The following is a 20,341-nucleotide window of genomic DNA, read 5'->3' on the forward strand; positions in this document are numbered from 1 at the left end:
TGCTGAAGTTACATCAAAATTGATGGGTCCCAGCTCAGCTGAGTGTCCTGGGGGACAAAAAGGAAAAGGGGTCAGACACAAAAACATTTCAGAGCTAAATTCAGAAATGAGGGGACAGGGGTGGCTGGTGTAAGGGGGCCAAGAGACAGCCACCAGGTAGGGGGACTGGACCCCAAGGATGTGAGCCTGGTGCAGATGGGGGTGCAGCTGCAGCAAAGATGTTGAAGATTCTGATATTTGTGAGATACACAGGGAAAATCCAGCCCTGGGGTGCTGCTCCAGCCTTTCTTCTCCCTCCATCTGCCTTGGGCCTGTGCAGTGAACCCATGCATCTCCCTGTCCTGCCCCAGCACCTTTGCCCATCTCCTCTCTGTCATGGGCACCTGCAAATCCACCAGAAGTGTATGAAGAGTCCTGCTGGGATGTGCCATGGGCTAGCTGGTGTTTTTTCCACCCTAGGTAAACAGATGCTTTGATGCAGGGAGGAACTTTGGGGCTGTGGTGACCTTGGCTGTGTTTTGACCCATAATCAGCTGGAGGCAGCTGTGCCTCCTGGAGAGGTGATATGCTCTGGGCTGTCCTCACCTGACTGTGTCCCAAAATAGTGCTGCTGATGGGGATCCAGCCAGGATCATGGAAGTGCTGCCTGCCCTGTGTCCTGCAGCATGGGGGGAATTTTTGTACCATGTGTTGCTGCACATCCTTCACCTCAGATACACAGACTGCAGCACCTCAGCTGAAACCCAGGTTATCTCCAGGTGGCATTGTGGTTTGCACCTTTCAGATGTGACAGATGGGGATTTATGATGTTCAGCTACATTGGTGCTGCCTACAAATTCCTCTTTGCTTTTCTTTCAGGTATTTGCAGTGTCCAGGTCTCTCTGTGTGCTGCTGGTGCTGAGGATGGATCTGATTTGTGCTATGAGGTGTTGTAAGCAGTGGGGACTGTCAGTGCCTCAACACAGAGACAGAAATCTTCCCAAGGCTGAGAAATTTCCAAATTCCAAGTAAATGCCTGGTGGCCGCCATTTCTGCAAAAACAAAGCCAGGCACCAAAGGCACCTGTTTAGGAGCAAAGCACAGAGCAAGATCTAAGGCCATGGCTTGATGCTATTTCTATGCCTTCTGCAACAGCTCAGTTAAAAGGCATTTTTGCAGAGAAAAATGTGACACTTAAAAGGTAACATATTCTTTTCACCTTCCAGTTTCCAATTCAGTTTGTAACTTAGCCCCAAGAAGTGATCAGGGGCTGCTTTCTTTTCAGCTTAAAATCTCTTTTTTTTTTCATGTGCTGGTTGTCAGTGCTCCCGAAAAGATTAAATAAGGCAGAGGTAATGTAGATTTAAAGAATTTTCCAGATGAAGTGCCAGAGCACTTTGAACTGAAGAAGAAAGGGGCTGCTGTGAGGGGACTGGATGGTGCTGGGGAAGGCACCATGGAGTGGTGGGGGCTGGCAGAGCACCACTAACTCTGCTGTGGAGCACAGGGCAGTGCATGCAGTGCGCTGACCAAAAAGCACGAACAGGACTGTGTGTCTAGTGATGTCCCTGGGGAATGGTCCTTCCTCAGAGCTGCAGAGGTCTGCTGTCTGCTGTCCATCACTGGGGGCTGGAGGAACCTTGCTCAGCTGCCTTGGTGCTGTCACATGGAGTGTGAGCAGCAGTGGTGGGGCAGAGGGAACCTCCACCCCCTGAGCCCTTGCCTCTGTATAAAGACTAAAACCCCTCCAAGGCAAGGCAGCATGGGAGGAAAAGCTGGAATTACAACAGGTATTCTTCCTGTGTCTCTTCTGTGGCTTTCTCAGCCAGGGAAGGGGCATCAGACATCACCAGAGTCAAATGTTGCTGCTACCAACATAAAAAGAGGTATCAAGGGCAATTTCTCCTTCCTGTCCTCCAAGCAAAGATTCCACCCTGCTTCAGCACTGAGGATGTCTGGGCAAGAAGATGAACTGCCGCAAAAATAAATTACTCCTGTTATCTCCAGATGGATCAGGTCTCTGAGTGATGATACCAGCCCATGTGGAGGAAAGTTCCAGGGAGATTTGTGGAAGCACTTGCTCTGCAATGCCCTCAGAAGGTGCAGAGGAGCCTTCTGGCCATGGGCAGTGGGTGGAGGGAGTAGTGGGGGGAGGAACAAGATTTAACAAAGATAATAATATTTTTAAGAATCTCCTTTGTATTTCAGCAACAGCTCTTCCAGCATTCCCAGACCAAGCTAATTAATGAAAAATTCCTGGCAGGTGGGTATGAATTCCACAGATAGGTGAAAAGAGATGTGGAGGTAGAGTGAATAAACAATTTTGAGTCATGCAAAATGGTACTGGAGTGGGTAGAAGAAGAACCCAGGACTCCAGCTCCTCTCTGGCTGTGTTTTCCATGTGCCTTTTGGCCTTCAGGAATACTGTGTGCCCTGTGTGAGTTTTGTGTCTTTTCTGGAGGAATCTTTGTCTGAAGAGCTGCAAGGCAGCATGGATGGCCCTCAGGAGACTGGAGCACTTCAGGCACCCAATGCCAGGGAGCAGATTCTCATGTCTGCCTGTTCAGGCTTGCTCAGCCTTCGGGGTATGTGGGTGTGAACCTGTGGGGCAGTGCAGGATTATTTGGGAGCAGAAGGTAACAGCAGAGCTACAAGTCTTGACAACAACTCAAGGGCTGATCTTTGGGTGCTCTGCACCTGCAATCAGCTTGCTTCTTTCAGAACTCTTCATCACCCTCCTGGGCAAGATTTCAGGGTGGCTGCTGACCTGGTGAGCTCTGGTGAAAAACATTTGTTTTGAAATCTAGCCATGGTTTGAATTGCGAGCTCTTGGGAAGTTTGACACTTGATGCACAGCCAGATCAAATACAAAGCCACTGAGTGTATGACAACAGATGCTTAGATCCTGCTTCTGCAGACCTACAACACAGCTGGTGAGATACCTGGGATCCCTTTCATCAGTTTTGGCTGTCTATTTATTTATTTTTTATTTTACTAAGGGAGCATCCCATGCTAGTGGCAGGTGTAAGATTGTGTCTGGGCTCCCAGCACAAACAGAACTGACAGCAGACCTGATGATGCTGAGCTCAGTCTTCCTTCATGACAGGCAGCTCTGCAACACATGTCCAGTCCCAAACTGGGCAGCTGGTTCACATGTCCACCTCCAATAAAAACCATTGCCCTGCAGTAATAAACTGCAGAGTTACAGTCGGAGACTGAGAGAAATTGTGAAGTAGAATTCCCCTTTGGCTCTACAGAAAGGCTCACAGCCCTTACTTCAAACAAAAGGAAAGAGCCACACAGCTCCTGCCAGTCAGAGTTGAGAGAGGCTGACTGCTGGTCTCAAATGTGGTGCCAAATGTGGCCCTGAGTGGGTGACCCACGACAGAGTTTAACACCTTCATGAGGATCAGTCCCTCTGTCCTTCCCTGCTTCACCTTTGCAGCTCTGATCAGCCCCAGGTGCTTCTGAGGGAGGTGAGGAAACCCCCCAAGAAGAAAGAAAAGCTCCTCACAGGTTCTAGGGGCACCATGATCAGGTGATGACCAGTCCCATGTGGAGAGGGACATGAACCTGCCTGGCCACCCCAGCCCTTCTCAGACACATGAACTAAGGGGTTGTCATGAGGTTTTCATCATTTTGAGGCAGAAAGAGCTTGATTTTTAGGGTGCTGATGATCCAGACCCACTGAACCTCAGGCCCAAATCCTCTGGGAATCACTGCTGCTTCACAAGTGCAAAGCAGGCAGACAAGGCTGAGGGCAAAGGCAGGGTCCTTTTCAGCTGTAGCCTTAAAATATTGCAGCACAGGTTGGATTTCACCATTGGAATGGGGCTTTGCACACTTCCCTGGGTGCCCAGGAGCAGACAGTGGCATCCTGCCTTCTCTGTGTCCCCTCCTCAGACCCTTCATAAACACAGATGTTCCTTCTCCTCTGACAAAAATCATTCATGAAAAATTCAATGGGACGTTTCTTCCCCCTCTTTCTCCCTCTCTTTTTTGTTGTATTCTTGACAAGCTTGAACTCCATAGGGGGGGAAAATAAAAGAGCAGCCCAGCCCCTGATCCTCCCTGCATCCTGCTGCAGTGCCCATTTTACATGGTACAAAGGTCATTTAGCATAGCATGGAGCCCTCAGCAAGTTGCACAAGGCAATTTCATCTGATCCGTGATGGAATTCCACTCAGCCAAAGTCCTTATTATTATGCATTTTTTACACATTAGGATTTTCCTTTTGTTGGCAGCCAGATCTCTTCATGAGGTGTTAAAAAGTGCAGAGGGGCTCTCTGCTCCACTTCGGGTAGCTAATCCTGCCTTTAAGGCTGGGATAACTGTTTCATTACGGGATGGGCTCAGCTTTAGAGCCACTGATGTTTGCTGACAAGGATCTCAGAAACCAGCACAATACCTGAGACGGAAGAAAACCCATCTCTGCTTCTTGTGGGACACCCACAACCCAGCAAGGGCTGTGAGACTGACTGTAGTTTCTTAAGTTTCTTTTCTCTTCTCTTTATTTTTTTTCCTTCTTGAAGTTCTAGCCCCTAATTTTCTAAATGTTTTCCAAGCTGGCAAACATGAGATGACTCATTTGCACCTGTGAAAAGCAATCCTCCCAGTTTGATGGATGATATTGCAAACTTTAAAAAATAAAGGTTAACTGGTAGAGTTAAATAAATAGATTCTCTCCCAGCACAGAATGGAACGATGTCACAGGCAGAGCAAGCATCTGCTTCATGCCAATCACAGCCACGTGTCTCTTGAGCAGTCAGAAAAGCAGCTTTATTAAGTAGTGTGGTCCTCAAGTAATAATTAGATAATACCTGAGCCTAAGAAAATACATAGCTTTTGTTCATAGCCCTCATAAAATAATACTGAGCTTTATTACAATGCTTCTGGCTGGAAAAATAATCAAATCCAGTCTCCTTGAGTCAGTGGGATATTTCAGTGATTTTAAACTGGTTTGACTTTATCACAAAAGATGAATTCAAACAGGAACAGGTGCAGAGAAAAGCAACTAGGATGGAGGATAATCAGGGCCTGGAAAGCCTGTTTTATGAGACAGGACTAAAAGAGATTGGCTTGTTAAGCCCAGCAAAATGAAGGGAACATGACTGCTGTCTATAAATACAGCAGGGATGTAAATACAAAGGAGGGAAAAGAGCTATTAAAGCAAAAGGCGGAGTTGGCACAAGAACAAATGGCCATAAACTGGTCACTAATAAACATAGCCAGGAAATCAGAAGATGTTTTTGAGCCACCTGAGCAGGGCTGCTCTGACACAGGCTTCCAGCAGCAGTGGAGGGAGCGAGGGCTGGGCTGAGCTTGGATGGTGCCTGGCCAGTTTCTGGCAGGGATGGCATCTCCTGAGGGCCAGGGCTGGATCCAGAGCCCTGGGAGAACCCTGCTGTCCCACCTTCTTCTGTCAATGCAAATCATAACAAGTGGGGGTGGAAGGAAAAAAAGATGGAAAATTGTAACAATGCTGGCAGTTTGCTGGGAAAATATTGCTTCTGGGATAAATAATTTCTCATTGAATAGAAATAAACAGTGAGAAAATTCAACCAGCAAGATAAGAACAGATAATGAAATGTGGGGCAGTAGTGAAATGTTTTTTTCTGGTTTATATAGGAAGCAAATAGAACTGGCACAGCTAAATCACCTGAAACCTCATTTCTTGATGACAATATGAGTTTTCTCCCCTGAAATATAGCAAAACTCTGAAAAATTATGCAGGAGAAGATCTTGTAAGTCTATAAAGAGACCACCTCAGTTGCTAGCAATGAGCTGGTAGCATTTGGTTAAGTTATGAAAGGATAAACTTAATTTATCTTTCTTTCTTCCATCTTCCCCATTGAAAAGATGGACAAGGACTTCCCTTTGACACACTGCCCAAGGAACACGAGGAAGGGGTAAATTAGTGCAACTATTTAATTCCCTTGCTGAAAGTGCCTTTTTTTCCCTCTTGATTTAGACAAACGGAAAAGTTTGAGTGAATTCAGCAGTCTGGCACAGCCTCCTTGGCTGAAGCTGGTCTGCTGCATATGAAACCCTTGAACGGGTTTTGGCTCAACAGAAACACACTGTTTTTGTTTTGTGAGTAAACCCCAAGTGTTATTTGGAGTCATCCTCTCACAAACACAGGCACAGAGCCGCATGTTTTGGTCAAGCTGATTCAGTTCCTGCCTCAGCAAAAGGATTTTAGTTAATGGGTTTTTAAGTGATCTAATGTTCATCTTGTGAATGATGAGAGGACCAAAAAAAAAGTCTCTGTTCTGGTTTTATTTACAGACCAGAAAAACCTCTCCTATTCCATGGAGACATGGGGATACAGAGGGAAATAACTGGGAGGAGATCCTGATCCCACTCTCAGCAGCTCCTCTACCGAGTCACTGACTCTGTAAGAACAGTAAGTTTCCCTCAAGACATTGTTCCTATCCTGTTTTTCTGGTTTATCAGGTACATGTCCAAGTCTTTTTTCAATTAAGAACACACTGGTCCCCCTTCAGTAATAATAAAGGCAAGGAGAGGTAATGCAAATAGTTTCCAAAGGGAAGTAAAGCAAGCGTGACGCTTCAGAACAGGCAAGTGACCCCTGCTCCTGTGGCTGCAGCACATCAACACAGGCACACATCAATACCAGTCAATGCTGTGCCAGCAGCCAGCAGCCAGCACTGTCCCACAAGCCATTACCAGCCTGCTGCAGCCACCCAACAGCAGCCCAGGTGTCTGCCCTGGTCCCATGATGCACGGAGCCCTTTTCCCTATGACTCAGTTGTTAACTCAGGTAATGCCACGGAGAAATTACACAGACCCAGCATTAGTAACCAGGTAATAGCCTGTTCCCAATGGTCCAAATGCAAGATCAAAGGTGTTTAGAGAGGCATGGGCAAGGAAACTGCTGTGTTAAAACACAGTTAAAACTAAATGACAGCCCATTGCTAAGAGACATTTGCTGAGAGACATTTACTCAGAGGCATTTACTGCATGTATTAGCAGGGGTAATGCAGAAGGGACAAATTCATTACCTGGGTAATTATTTTACATTACTATTTGCATGCAGTGGATTGTCTCCAGGAACCATTTTTTCCTCTGTCCATATGTACACACTATTATTTGTCCCTGTTTGCTTTCATGAAGATCAAATCTGCAGTGAAACTTGAGAGAAAGGCAGAACATAGAAATGTGGCAATGGCCTTCAACTCTTGATTTGCTAAAAAGTGGGATGAAAAAGTACTCCAACATGCTTGCAGACTGGGTAGCTGCCAGGACATAAAGAAGCACTGGTGTTATAGGTCTGCAAGCCAGGTAAAACCTCCTTGAGGTTTGAGGGCGAGGAGTTCACTGGAGGTTGTGCAGTAATTGTGGCGTGACAGTGGCTTAGTCCCATTGATCTCCTGAAAAATGCCTTTGAGTGAAGAAATCATCCATGGTACGAACTGTACAGAGGAGAATAACTTCTGGTTTGTGAGTTTTCTGTTGGAAGGATGCACTGATAACACGCCATATGCATAAATTAATGATTAGTCTGCTGCAGGGACACTTATTGATCTGGTTTGTACAGTGCTTTTTCTTTCTGTCCCAGAAATGCCCTTGCTGCTTCTGCTCATCCTTTAAAATGAAATTCTTTAAGAGAATGGAAATCCTCAAGGTACACTTGAACTTGAAATTAAACTTGCTATGGCAAGGCCATCATCTAGAAGTGGGACAGGGTGTGCAATTTCATTTAGAAAGATAGAGAGAAGGTGGGCAGGATGGGAGAGAAGAAGGAAGAAAGGAGGAAGCTGTAAGGAAGGAAAATACATAAGGATGAATCAAAAGTGTCAGGCTCAGATCCAGTTCAGGAGCCTGGCCTATCCCTGCACCAGCCCAGCTTCAAATAACCAATATTTATGGAATGAATTGATATAAATTCAAATGAGGCTTTTGGGCTGGTCACAGACCCAGGGCTCCATGACAAAATACAAATCAAGGTGTAAATTTGAGTTTCAAATGTCCTGGGTGTGTTGAGATGTGCAGTTTGGCATTACATTTCCAGTAATGAGTTTCCTGAACGATAATTAAGCCTCAGCTCAGGGAGTAAACACTTTGCTGGCCAGGCTGAGCTTGGCAACTGCCCCATGCTGATATGGCCTCCTTGCTGCCAGCATCTTTTTCGTCCTATACTGAGGAAGATCCTCCTCAGACTTTATCCCCAGCCATTTCTCTGCCTTGAAGCCAGGAGGAGCCCATTGCAGAGAAGGTGCCTGGCCAGACACCCATTGGTGGAAAAATGAGGATCCACACGTAGCAAAGTACACCTAAACAGCTTTTTTGAAGTGGTGCTACACAAAAGGACTTGAGCCTGAGGATGGCAGATGTTTTGTTGGCTTCAGCCCATTTTTATTTTTTTTTAGATAAATCCTTGTAATTACTCATGGCCTATCTTGCACCTTTCAGACACTTGGGGTGGAGGATTCTCACTGTTCTGGGCACGACGCTGACTCCACGCATGCAGAATCACACCTTGCAAAGGTTCAGGGAGAGCACATCAGCTCTGTTGGTACCTGTGGCCAGATGCTGAAATACCTGCCATGAAGGTGTTAAACCCTCTGTGTCATGGGCTGGGGACATGCACAGACTGTCCAGGCTGGAAGTCAGAGGGAGAACAGGGTGATGCTGCTCCCATGGGATGCCAGCCTAATGTGGCATAGGTGTCAAGCAGCTGCTGCACTTCACAGGGCTTCTTGCTTTGTGTTTCAGGGCTTCTCACTGTACCCAAACTAAAATAGGTGTCTCTGGCTTGGATGTGACCTGAAAGCAAAACTAGACAATATGTTCAGATCACTAGAGCTCAGAGAGCTACATCTCCAATTCAGATCTTTTTACTATCTATTTATTCCTAATATACATTAATAATTCCTGCCAGATGCTGAAAACACTTTGTGTCATCTGAAACTTAGAAAACTTACAGAAAGGAGGCTAATAAATGCATGTATGCATAGCACTGCATCATGACTGCCTGCTCCGAGATGATTACTGCAAGGACCCCCGAATTTCATGCTGCCGAAATGTATTTAGACATGAATATCAATTTGAGACTTCAGTTCTGATCATGCTAGATGACTCTTAACAACCATGACCAGCCTCTCCTCAAATCATTACCATTCCTATAGCCACAAAAGGCAAACTTGATGAGAGAATGAGAAGCTAGTAGGGTCTCAGGCTAAGCATACAACAGTGGGATAGCTATAAATGAACCTTTTCAACCATAAATTACATGTGGCCAGTAATTCCCTTTTCTCCCTCTCTCCCTCCCTCCCCATCCTCCCCCTCCACTCTGAAAACCCTGGGACAAAGGCTTGCCTCTCTGAAGGATGCCTTTCTGGAGGATTAAGCAGCTTTTGTTGACAAAATACAAATTACAACTCCTTTGCTTGGTGTCCCGCCTTCTCAGCTGGGCTCCAGTCCCTGAGGGACAAGGCTCTATTACCCCTGCGTAGATGAAGAGCTCAGAATAGGCAGATGTAATTATTAACACCATTCAATGGAGTGTCTTTCTGAATTATCAATTAAAAATCTCTACTGTTTTTTCCTCACACCAAATAGAAAGCTGACAGCAGTTAATCTATTGTGCAGCAGAGCTTTATATGCATATTTAAGCAGTGCGCTTCTCTGCTTTTTTATTCCAGGGGCAGTGTGGGGTGAGAGGGACTCCCATGAGGTAGCACAAAGACCCCTGTCATTTGATTGAGAGAAGAGCTTTTGGAAAAATATTGTAGCCTTCCACCCTGGCAAACAGGTCCCGTGGAGATATCCAAACAGCCCGAGCTGCCCAAATTGTGGGAGATGACAAACGAGCCCCCCCTGCTCATCCTCCAAAGCGCGGCTGAGCACTCCTTTGACGTGCCGCTGCTAAAATGCAGAGTGCATGGGCAGCAGGCACATGAGCACGGAGTGAAAACAGAAATTAAGCAATGTGATTAAATCCAACGGCCACGCTGAGCTGGGCTGCCAGGAGCTGTCAGCTTTTGGCCGAGGGGGAGAGTGATGAGCTGGGTTTTGGGGAAGGGGCTGCGAGGAGATCGTGGGTGCAGCTCTGTCAGCTCTCCTGCTGCCCCACATGAACGTCTCCAGTTCTCACCAGAATAAACTTCCTTGCAAACCTCCCCAGCCAGCATGCTTCAACTCTGCTGAGAGCTTAAAAATTTCCATTGGTGGCACCGGGATGTCGAGCTAGCACTTATTTATTATCCTGTACCCCTAACCACAAGTTACCACTTGTCAGCTCAAAAGTCCAGTCCTAACATTCCTAAAAATAATTATTATTTTTTCTCAAATCCCCCCCTTTTTTTTTTTCCTTTTGGGCAACTTCTATCCAGTCATAAATTTGGACCTATTACTTGCACAGAGCAAACTACTGATATATGGGTAAATTATATCCATTTTTTTCTTATATGTGTTGTGTATGTCATCTCTTTTCATAGCTGGGATTCCCACCAAACCCACAACTAGAGTGAGACAAGTTTTTAAACATGGGAGAAGTGGCATTATGCATAGCAGGAATTTCAGTTCAAGGGTTTCAATTTCCAGAATGGTGTCAACTGAAAAAGCATCCAAAGAAAGACAAAACAAGCCAAATTTGGGAGTATTTCTGGGCTTGGAGAAGTAGAGTTAAAAATGCTATATCAGACAGAAAAAGTAATAACTGCTAAGGAACTGGAGAGCATTTGGGGCTGGACATGTGCCTTCAGCAGTTTAGAAGCTTATTTTATTAGCACTTAAGTCCTAGAAGTAGCACTGAACTCTTGACATGTTGGACCACTTCCACCTATTGCCTAATATAACCCTTATTCTCTTTTTCTAGCACTTCAGAGTTACCTAAGAGCATGCAATACCTGGGCTGGCAATTTTTTTTCCTTTTTCTTTTTAATGATTTAACTCCCCTTGCCCCCAAAAGCCAGACCCCAGTAATGGACCCTAATGCACATGCAAGTGTTTCCAAGCTGCACTGCTCTGCTCAAAAGCCTTTCTCCAAGATGAATAGCATTTGAACTTTGTCCAATTTTTCTTATGTGGTATGTGCCCTTTATTTACTCCGTCATGTATATCTCACTCCATTTAAAATATTCACAGTTTGTTTTCAGAGCTATCTGGCTGGCCTTCAGTCTGGGTTTAACAAATGTTAGACATTATATTCACTTGCATATATCAGGTTTTGTCATGAACCAGAAGGGGAAAAAAAGAATTAAAAAAAAATTGCCTTCACCATGATTTAAATAACATGTTCAGATCCTTTATTTTTTTGTTTTAAATGCCTTCATCTCTTGGCCTTATAAGGTGCAGACTGTCTCACACTGAACTCTAGCTGGGTGGCCTCAGTCAGCCAACAGCCCTGCAAGCCCATCCCATTAAAGTCATTATGTTTACTCCTTATTTCAACAAACCAACCTGGATTTTGAGGCAGAAAAAATTGAGGGAAGAAATCCTTGGTCCATTTCAGAGAGAAAGGGTGTAAAATTCAGTCACTGCTAGGCTGCAAAATGAAAGCTCTCTGCATTTGCTGCTAAAAATGTCTTTTTTTTTTTTTTTTTACCCTGGCAAGGGCTGTCCTTTTTCTCATAAGATCTAAGGAACCAATCAGTTCATATCTGAGTACCACCACTCAGAGCACCTCTGCACCAGACCTCTGGTCCCACTCCATGAGGAGAGTGTGTTCCTTCTTAATAGCACTGATAACCTCACTGAAATGCTTCCAATGTTTGGGAAAACTGAGGCATGGGCCCTCCAACACAAAATTGCTGGACAAGTCAGGGAGCAGACTCGTGAAGAACAATTCACTGGAGACTGGAGAGGCTCATGTGCACCAACGAGTACCACCCTTCACACTGGGGACACAGCTTCGCCTCCTTGCACAGGGGATGCCTCTGGTGCCTTGTACGTGTGGGGAGACTGTGATCCTTCTCCCACGAATTTGTAGTCCAGCAGCCAGAGAGAAACCTGGACCAGGGAGAAACCAAAACCTGCTGACAACAGGCCTTGAGGCAAAAATGCCAACGCAAAAGAAGATTATTGTAAAGGGGAATGAAAACAAAGAAATCTGGGTTCCTGGTAGAGTGCCCTTGTTGATGGGCTGGGCTCAAGCTCCTCAGTCCCATCTCGGGAGTGGCTGTGCCACCAGGTCACTTAATTTCCCCATAAGATCTCCTACATTTTTCCTGGGGCAGGGGTGAGTTCCCGAGGCAGTGGGTGAAGAAAGGAGCAGAATGGTTCTTCTGGATTGCATATAAAACCCATGAGTGGGTGCTTGGGAGGCTTGAGGTAATCCCTTCAGAGCTGGACACTACCTGTGACTTCCCTCGGGCTGTCTCCATGTGACCCATTTCCCTCCTGTCCTCCAGATAAACAGGACAATAAAAGGAAGATTGAGGAGTTGACTTGATCGAGTGTCCAAGTACATTCCAGAGATACCAGGCACTACAAGGGCTTTTCAAATTCAGCTGGAGAGCACCACAATAAGAACCAGTAAGAAGAAGCTCAGCCTGGAATTTCAGGACAGTCAAATTCACAGGGGAGATAAAGAATGGAAAAACAATTTAAATAATTAAAACAGCGAGGCCGATTAACCCTGAGCACAAAATATGGAGGGGAAGTAAGATAATCTTCAAATCTATTTCCAAATTCTTTATTCAGTCAAGGCATGTTTTGATCATAATAAAAGTGATTGTCTCAACAGAAGGAAACCAGGGTGAAATCCCCAAGGATGGTGATTTCCAGAGGACCTCCCCAGCTGAGCAAATGGATCTTTTTGAGTTTAACAATATCCCGATCTCTTCATTGTCGAGATTTATTTTTATAAACTCAGTCCTGTCAGTTGTGTGGCAAGAAGTGTCAGCACTAGCCTGGCAATTTATAGGAGAACTTTTATCCTTTTGTGTCTCACAAATGTCTCTGTGCACAGGGAGCAGGAGAAGAGGGGAGGAGAGAATGCTGAAGTGACTCATTCCACGGAGCTGGAGAAGACTCCCAGCAGTGTCTGGTGGAAGGCTGCACCCTGCCAGTGCTTGCAGCCGGGAAGAATTGCTTAGCAAGCTCTTCTGAGGTGAAATAGCAAAGCAGCAAATGCAAATGGGTGAGCTGGATAAACAAAAACATCCCCCGAGCAAGCTCTGGGAAAATGGATTCAGGCTGCTCCATCCCAGGGCTGCAGGCTGCATTTCTGCTCATTCCCTGCTGCTGGCCCTGCAGGGAGACCCAGCCTGTGCCTGGAGAGGCTCTGCAGCCCCTGGGAGCAATGTGCTCATGTCCCAGCTCAGAGTCAGTGCAAGGCCCAGCTCTTTACAGCTGGAATGGACATTGCTGGGCTGTTGGAAGCTCTATTAAGAGCCATGACCTCCTGCCTCTGCCCCGTGGAGGAGCTGCCCATCATTCACCTGTTTGACACCTACGTTAAATGATGGTTTCCTTGAGGTCCCTGCAGGCTGAGGCAGGATCAGAGCAAAGGTCTGACCCTCCACAGCAGACCCATCCACTGTGACCCACAGATTTCAGAATTTGCTGCAGCAAGAGCCTGACTCTGGAATGTTCTTTTGGTTGCTGGGCTGCATACTCACATTACAAGCTTTAACCTGAAAGACACTTGATTTAGATTACATATTAGGATGATGATGATGATATTTAGCTTAAATATTAGGATGAAATTCTTTCCTGTGAGGGTAGTGAGATCCTGGGAGAGGCTGCCCAGACCAGTTGTGGATGCCCCATCCCTGGCAGTATCCAAGGCCAAGCTGGGTGGGGCTTTGAGTGAACTGGTCCAGTGGAAGAGACTCCCATGGCCTCGGGGTTGGAATGGGATGCTCTGTAAGGTCCCTTCCAATACAAACCATTCTATGATTCTGTGACATACATGCTGCATACAGACTGATGGATCTCTCTCTGTGACTGCCACAGAAGACATAAAATGCCAGCTTTTGTTTCTAGGTGAGGTGGTGCCTGTTTCCCCTGTGCAGAGGTGCCAAGCCAGGCATTGCTCTGGCTGTCCCCAGGTCACTCATGGATATAGGGAAGCATATCCTGAACCACAGCACTTGGAATCATTTTGCATCCTGCCAGTAGTTGTGTCTCATGTGTCTCACGCACCAGAACTGAGTTTCCTACAGTAACCTTCCAAACAGCAAGGCTCAGAGGTGTAAAAGTTGGTGTTATAACATGCTGCTCATTACATGGCAGCTTTATCATTCACATTTCACTGTTGCTTAAGAATCCAAGCTGTGCATTCCTTGATTGCAGCTGCTGCATCCCAGGTTTGCAAACTGGGACCATCACTGAATTACACCATGAGCTGCCAGAGCTTGCTGCTGTTAATATACAGGTTTTTAAAACATGTACAGACTGGCCTGTATATAAACAGTACCTGTAACAGAGGCACATGTTCAGTTAGTGTCCTCCCTGTGCAATTAACTTCAGATTTTCCCCAGATTGGCTCAGCATTTTGGAATACCACTAAAATCCCAATCCCATGGCCTGAAGTCTGAGCCAGGCCTTTAGATCTGAGAAAATCACTCAGAGATGCTGACATCTCACTGTAAAAGTCATGTCTTTAAGATCTGAATCAACATCTGAGCCTGACACATATGAACGTTTCTCTGCAATGTAAAAGCCTAGATGTCCCTTTCTTTTCCAACCGAAAGCTGAATTTTCATACTCATCTCTTTATCCCACCTGATGGACCTTTAGCAAAACCACTGAACATTGTGAGACTTCTAGTAAGACCATGACATTTCTGTCTGCATTTATCTGGATAAGCATCTGACTAAACCAAAATCACCAGCCTCTGTGAACTTTTTATGACTGCTTTCCTACAGGTGACTATACAAGAATTCACCTTTAAGAAAACCCAAAAAAATAAGCAGCAGTTGCAAAGAAGAGGCTGAGAATATGGGCCATGATGCTTTAATGTTTAGAATTCAAAGTAGTAAAAGTTTGTTGCTCATGTATCAAACATCTCATGATTTTTAAAGAAAATCTCAGGATTTTGTAAATAGTGCTTATCTATGATTTTTTCTAATGTGAAGTGGGCAACCTGTGAACCCTGAAAATACAGAAGTTACAACAGGACCCAAATAAATGATCGCTTCAAACCTGTATCCTTCCCATTCTGTCCAATGGTTTTCTTTGCACACCCACATGTTTTTTTTCCCCAAATCAAACTATTAGTGTTGTAGAGATTAGAGGCAGAAAACAACTTGCAGCCTGGGTGATGGAAAAATTACTCTGCTTACACTGCCAGCATTTGCCACTTCTGTTTCCAAGTGACTGAGACTTTCCAGAGACAGAGCACCCTCATGCTGCGGAGAAACAGCTTCTTTATCCAGGCAGCTTATACAGTGACTTGAAAAGAGTAATGACATTGCCTAGAAGGCTGCAGATCAAGTGACACAATCCTTGATGCTGCTGCTCCTTTCTCATCTACCCTCCCATCCAGGACCTGGAATGATTTTTTTCTTTGCAAGCAGTTTCCTATTTCACTGGCAATTATATGTGTACAACTGAACATAGGCAAGCTTGTAATCATTGACTGTCACATTTGGAAATTCCTCTTGTGCTCCTCCATCAGCTTGGCTTTTAATTTAAAAGTTGCTTTCTGTATTATTTATCCTAGGCAATTTCCAAACTCTCCAGTATCCTGAACTCTTTCTAGAAGGCATTTTACATGACATTTATTGAAGCAGATTGGCTAAGATCAAACAAGCATTATTACTGTAGCTGCATAAGCATATTTATCATTAGAAAACACAAAATATTTGTTTTCATTTCCTATCATTAAGTCTCACATGATTACATGTTAGTAATCTGTTGTCTGGAGTGGTGTTTGACATGTGTCATTCCATGCTGGTCTTTAATATTTTGGGTGATGTGACACAAAAAGTGCTGTAATGGCAAAGTGAGCGAGGAAGTGTGAGGGGTTGGCTCAGCCTCTGGGACTCCTCCCAAACACATTGGCATTGCAAAGCGTGCAGGGCTTTTCAAAATTCAGGGCTGACTGATGCAATGCTGTGGAAGTGAAGCCATGTGGTTTCAGCAGAGTTTTGTCTCTCTGATGTCTGTGGGTTGAATTAAGGTTACAGTAGAGAAGTTGAGTTGTGTGTAGGAGCGTAGAACAGGTTTGGCCACTTGGACATCCTTGGTTTGAGCTCACACTGGGCATCAAGCTTGGAAAGGCAGCAGTCTTTAAAGCCAGGCTTAAATTTCCAGCAGAATGTGGAATCAGAGGGTAAATGTTTGGAGCAAATGGCAGTAGCAGCAAATACCACACAGCAAGAGCTTTGGTGAGGACTCTCCTGGGACCATGATCCTCACTGGCAGTGCCATTGCTAATCCCAGCACCACCATTTGCCAGTGCTGCTGTGAATGTTCTGCCTGCATTGAGCTGCCATGGTGGCAGCCACTCCTTCTGTTGAGCTGACAGTCCTAAATTCACTTCCTTTGTGGATGAGGCAGAAAGGATAGCTTATAAGCACACACAGATCAGTGCTCCACCTAAAAGAAGAAACATCATTTTCCCTGAAAGTAATACAGACTCATCACTCACACAGATTTATGTTTATTATAAAATAGTAGAAATAATGTATTATAAAAGCTCAAGAACATAGGAATGATTTTATAAACACCTGATGTCCCACTATCTTATTTCTAAGCCTTGGCCAGTAGCAGGTGTCTAAGAAAAGTGTAGGAAAAGAGTAAGTGTAAACAAGATTCAATAATTTGTAGTTCAAGGACTTCTTCACCTTAGTCACATCTTTGAAAATATGTAATGCTGGAATAGTCAAAGGATAGTTGGAGGGAAATGGACTTCCAGTAGCTGGAAACATCCAAAGTGATTTGACCCCAGTGGGTCATAAGGTGAAGAAATTAGGTATAAAGTCCAGGAGCACAAAGGTGGGTTGTGGATGCAGCTAAGGATCAGCAATGGGGGCAGGACTTTAACTTCACTGTGGGAAGAGGAGCTGGCACCAGGGGAGGAGGTGCAGCCCAGCAGGACATCCCCTGCAGCCTCTGGAGACAGGTCTGCCAGGGAGAAACTGGAAAAATTATGTTGCATTTAATGTGAGTTTGACAGTCCTCCTTCTTCTCAAATCACCCCACAGTACCATATATGAAGAGCCTCATTCATTTAGGCAAATGTAATTTAGTTGCCTCTTGGACTTGATGATCTTTCGTGTTAAGATTTTCAGCTTTAAACTCCAGTGTGTTGGCCCATTTTTAAAATTCCATCTGTTGGGCCAGGTCTCCAGTCCTTGTCCCTAAACAACATTCCTAAAAGCTGGTGAAAAGCATTGATCCTGCCTGGTTGTCTGTAGCTCCAGCCATGTACAATCAGATGAGCCAAAATAAACACAAACTGGGCAACTATTCCAAGAATGAAAACACCTCATTTGTTGAATCTCCAGGTCTCAAAGAAGCTTTGTCCACTTCTACTTCAAACTTTCCAGAGAGAAAAACCCGTTCTTCTAAAAGATCATGGATGTAAAATTCCAGATGGATTATTGCAGACTTTGAAAATTAGGAAAAAAAATTGTCTGAGACTGGGAAACTACTGTAACATGAATACTGTTTTGGACTTATGTCTCTCCTCAAAATGGTCCCAAATATAGCAGCACTGGACAATATGATATATTTGGTAGCTTGAACAAACCTGCAAAGTGCTTGTATTTTCAGGATTTAAATGATACAATATTACATTTCAGTAGGCTAGAAACACTGGAAGCATTATGAGATATTTAAATAAAACATTTTACTGAGCATTAAATGAGGAAGCATTCAGCTGGTTTTGGCTGGAGAGTCATGCATTTAGAAAACCTGAGCTTTTTTACACACTGTAATATTAGTTATTTGGCAAGAGACTCTCTAAACCCTCATTAGTAAGATTGCTGATTTGGCAGCAGTGAAATGTGTCTGTTTACAAGTAAATCCTCACGTTATCTTTCTCTGCTCTTCTATTTTGCTTTTTTCCATTAAATATTTCTTTCTGGAGCCATTCCACCAGTGCTTTTCTCTGATAACCCATTGGCCCTTCTAAATGCAGGACTTCCTGCAGGTGATGAATGTCTCCTTCCATGAGCTGCAGCTTTGAAACCACGCTCAAGTGCCCATCTCCTTCCCTTTTTAGTGCTTCAGCATTAGTCAAGCCAAGACTAGCATCTGACACTTGTGCGTGGGAGGAGATTTTCCCCAGGGATGATGTATAAAATTTGCTTGTTTATTATTCTTTTTTAGGTCCTTAACAGTTCTTGTTCCTCGTTGTGATGAATATTTCTGTCATGTTCAGGGCTATAAAATGAGTTATTGTTTGCTTTGCCAACCTGTAAGAGTCCTGGATTAGGAAATTCACCCACACGTGGGATCTGGGTCTCTTTAACATTAGTTTGCTGTGGGTTCAGTATTTCCTCTGCTTCCCTCTACTTTTGTCCCACAAGTGGAAACCTGGTAGAGGCGAAATGTATCCACAAAAAAGACTTTGAGTGGGATATTCTCCTTTCTAGATTGATGTTCCAAGATTCAAACATGCCATTTAGGACCTCTGTTTACTCTTCCACTCTGTAGAAAACAACAAGGCTGTAAGAATTATCAACCTAGAGGTGAAGTCTAGACCATGCCAGGTAATGTGAATTAACAGTCACTAATTATAAATGTGAGAGGGGGAAAAAAGCAAAGGTCATTTTGACCTGTTCTACACCAAAAGCTTGGAGTCTGTTCAGAAAACTCCTGCCTACCAAGACCCACTGAAAACAGTGCTTTGATCTTTGTACAATGCGCTCAATTAGAGGGAGGGAATTTTCAAACAGAAGCTTTTTGAAATTTCCTTTAGAATGAATAATTTTGAGGGTGGTGGAGGATGGCAGCAACAATTGAAGGAAATAATCGCTCACTATTTGCCCAGACATTTCACTAGAAGATGAAAAGCCATGAGGAAGCACCTTCTGGGGGTGGGTACAGGTACAAATCTGCACACAGCATGCTGAGGTCTGTGTGGGTGCAGAGCATGATAAATAGCCATGCACACATGGCTTTGCATGGCCCTTGTCTCAAAGTATTTCACCCTGTGGGCCTTGCTTTCTCCAGCAAGGTTGAGGCCTGCAAGACCTCATCTGGAAACCAGAGTGGCTCTGTCTCAAAATTCATTCATCTACCAAAAGTTTCCCTTTAGCTGCAAAAAGGGCCAAAGCCAGATATAGAGGCCACCACCTGCCCATGGAACCATTTCCATGGGGAGAGCAGAGCAGCTCATCTGATGCCCTTCTAAGGAACTTTGCCTCCCAGCCTGGGCTGCAGGACACTTAACAAACCTGGGTTATCCTCTTAGCTCATAATTTTTCTTAATTCCTACTTATATGCTGCCTCACTCTGTGTCTTTCTAATGTCAGCTATGCCAGTTTCAACGCTCGGTTGACCACAGCCCTGTGGAAGTAAGATTTTCCATTCTTTCCTTCCTGTCTTTTGATAGTATCCAGTAATTCCAACAGCCATAGATTAAGTTAAACATGAACCATGGGACTGTGCAGTGCTGTCAGCTGCTGCAGGATGAGGGACAGTAAAACACAGCTCTCCTGATCTGGCAGCATTTCACAGAGGGAAAACTGGAACAGTGCTGGTGATGGCAAAACCAGTCCATATGGGTTTAACAGCATTTTCCACAAAGGACATTTAAATCAACGTGCTGAAATGGAGTGGGAAGCTCTTCAGAACCAGCACACAGAGTTCACATTATGGTTTTGGCTGAAGAGTCATGCATACAAGTGAAATGATGTTATTTGCAGCAGAATAACAATCAAGCTCAGGGCAGGAACAAGCCTGTGGAGATATGTGGCATCCATGTCAAGTCTTTTCAGGGACTGAATTACAGATAAGCCTGTAGGAAATGTTGTTTTTAAGTAAGGAAAAGGCTTTCAGGGAAATTTAGGTCTTAGAAACCCACCAACATCTCATGCAAGCAATTGGGTTTCTGTGAGAAAGTCTGGGAGTGAGGACCAGAACAGTGATGGTGTTAATGGGGAACAGCATGACAGCTCTCCTTCCACCCAGCAGCTTGGAAAGGGAAAGACATGATCTGGCATGTGCTGAAATTCAGGACATGAGAAGGCTGTGAAGACAAACCTCAGCTGGTGTTACTTGTTGAGCATTTTAAAGCCAAATCTGAATGCAATCTGTAACTGGTTTACTGCCTATTTGTAAATCCTGTCACCTTTCGAAAGATTCCTCTCTTAGAGTGTGGTTAGACATGGTGTTTCACTCAATCAAGATAAGGATCAGAAGTGGATATACAGGAGTGGTTGTAAGCAAACTCATGATGGAGGTGCCTTGATTGCCCTTGATGGAAGACATTGGC

The sequence above is a fragment of the Geospiza fortis genome, unplaced genomic scaffold (genome assembly GCF_000277835.1).
Source record: "Geospiza fortis unplaced genomic scaffold, GeoFor_1.0 scaffold730, whole genome shotgun sequence".
NCBI lineage: Eukaryota > Metazoa > Chordata > Aves > Passeriformes > Thraupidae > Geospiza > Geospiza fortis.